We start from the raw sequence: 2,562 nt of genomic DNA, 5'->3' as shown, positions 1-2,562 counted from the left end.
CCAAGTGTATACAAAACTTAAAAATATATTTAAACTTTGCAAAATAAAAAAGGGAGCCAAGCAACCAACCAACCAACCAACCAACCAACCAAAACAGAGGAATAGATCCTTTCTCAAAAACAAACAAACAAACAAACAAACAAACAAACAAGCAAAACCCAAAAAACAAAAACTCCAAAAACCTAAGCCACACATAGATGTTAGCAGGTTTGCCAGGCAGATTACGTGCCTGTAATCTCAGCACTTAGGAAATGGAGGCAGGTGGATGAAGAGACAGAGGTCAGCCTTCTTTGTGTAAGTTCCTGTCTTGAAAGGAAGAAAGAAAGAAAAGAAGAAAGGAAGGAAGGAAAGAAGGAAGGAAGGAAGGAAGGAAGGAAGGAAGGAAGGAAGGAAGGAAGGAAATCACATGGTCAACCCCCTCTCTGCCCTCACACAATAGAAAGAAAAAGGAACTAGCTGCTTCAGATGGGTGCAGGAGGGGAGACAGGAAATTCTCTGTGGAATATTTTTGGAAAATTATTCCAGGAACGGGATGGTTATTTATCCTGTGCTAAGAGGCACTGTATAGAGGGACAGAGATATTGAGAGGCCTAGACAGACACTGGAAAAACCAAACAGTGAAGAATGAGGCAAACACAAAAAGTTCTGTTTTAAAAAAAAGATGTAGGCTAGACACAGTGGCGTGTGCCCTTGATACCAGCACTCGGAAGGAAGGAAGAAGCAGGTGAATCTTCGTGAATTCAAGGCCACTCTGGTCCACATAGTGAGTTCCAGGACAGCAGGGTTATAGAGATCCTGTCTCCAAACAAAACAAGGGAATGCGGGCGGAGGGACTGGGTGGGTACGGTTTCAGGAGACTGAGCCAGAGGTTTGACGACTCAGGGGATAAGGACAAGCTGGAGAGGGATCCCCGGAAGACAGAAAAAGAGAGAAACAAATGGTGGAAAGAGAGAAACAAATTCTACAAGTCATCCTCTGACCTCCAGACATGCGCCATGGCATGCACACCCACACTGGTAGACACAGACAAAATAAACAAATGTTTTTAAAAAAAAAAAAGCGTAAGGACATTTGGACCGTAGTTACACATAGAGACCTCACGGCAAAACAAAACGAAACCCACTTAGTTAAGAACCATGTTGTATGAGCACCATAGTGGAAACCTTGTCTGCAGGACTGGCAAACGCTGGGCTGTATTTAGGGTGGAGGGAGGGAGCGGCAGAGTGGATGGAAGAGATTTAATGCTCTTTTCATCCATAGCAAGTGAATGAATCATAAATAAGACTGTGTAGCAAGCGATGGCAGATCGAATATTCTAAAATATAGAAATAAATGAATAAATAGAAGAAATGAAGATGATGATTGCGTTTGCCTCTGGAGAGCAGAGATGTGGAGAAAGGGGGGAGGGGAAACACAATCTCAACTTCATTATTCCCCTGTAGCCACCACGTGACTTTTTTTTCTCACTATATACCCCGGATCTCCTGGAACTCACTATGTAAACCAGGCTGGCCTCGAACTCAGAGAGATCTCCTTACCACTGCCTCCCAACTGCTGGGATTAAAGGTGTGTGTCACTTTATTCCGCTCGCTCAACAAGTGCCTTTAACTGCTGAGCTAGCTTTCCAGTCCCAGAACAAAAGCTTTGTAGAAAGAACTGCACAGATAAATAGGTGAGAAATCTAAATGGGAAAGAAGTATAAGCAAAAGGCCCGAGCAGGACTCACAGGATAGGAAACGATTCCCAGTGGAAATCCGGAACTAGATGAAAAGCACAGGCTAAGAGATGGTTCGACAGGGGAGAGGGCTTAGCGCCAAGACTCCGGTTCACCTCCCAGGACCCATGTGGTGGACAGAGAAAACTGACTGGGCAAGCGGGTCTCTAATATCCACACATGGAATAAAAAAAATCAGTGAGAAGCATGTGAGTTGTCATGCTAATTTTTGTCCTTTTAAGACGATGGTTTGGGTCTGGAGAGATGGCTCAGGGGTTAAGAGCACATTTGCTCTTCCTAGAGGACCTGGTTCAAATCCCAGCACTCACAGGATTACCCCCAGCTCACAACCACCAATAATTCCTGTTCCAGAGGATCCTAAACCATCCACTGATCTCCATAGTCACCAGGCACACAGTTGGAAAACAGACATACATGTAGGCAAAACACCCATATATACAAAAAGTAAAATTAAATTAAAAATTTAAAAATGTCTATTAAAAAGTGACTTATTTTTGTTTTTTCTTTCTTCCTTTCTCTCCTTTCTCTTTCTTTTCTTTCTTTCTTTCTTTCTTTTTTGTTTTGTTTTGTTTTATTTTTTTTTGGTTTTTTGAGACAGGGTTTCTCTGTATAGCCCTGGCTGTCCTGGAACTCACTCTGTAGACCAGGCTAGCCTCGAACTCTCGAACTCAGAAATCTGCCTGCCTCTGCCTCTCAAGTGCTGGGATTGAAGGCGTGCACCACCACCGCCCGGCTCGCTCTTTCTTCCTTCCTTCCTTCCTTCCTTCCTTTCTTTCTTTCTTTCTTTCTTTCTTTCTTTCTTTCTTTCTTTCTTTCTTTTTTTCATG

The sequence above is a fragment of the Grammomys surdaster genome, unplaced genomic scaffold, assembly GCF_004785775.1.
Source record: "Grammomys surdaster isolate TR1022 unplaced genomic scaffold, NIH_TR_1.0 133, whole genome shotgun sequence".
NCBI classification, from domain to species: Eukaryota; Metazoa; Chordata; class Mammalia; order Rodentia; family Muridae; genus Grammomys; species Grammomys surdaster.
This window is presented reverse-complemented; position numbering follows the sequence as displayed.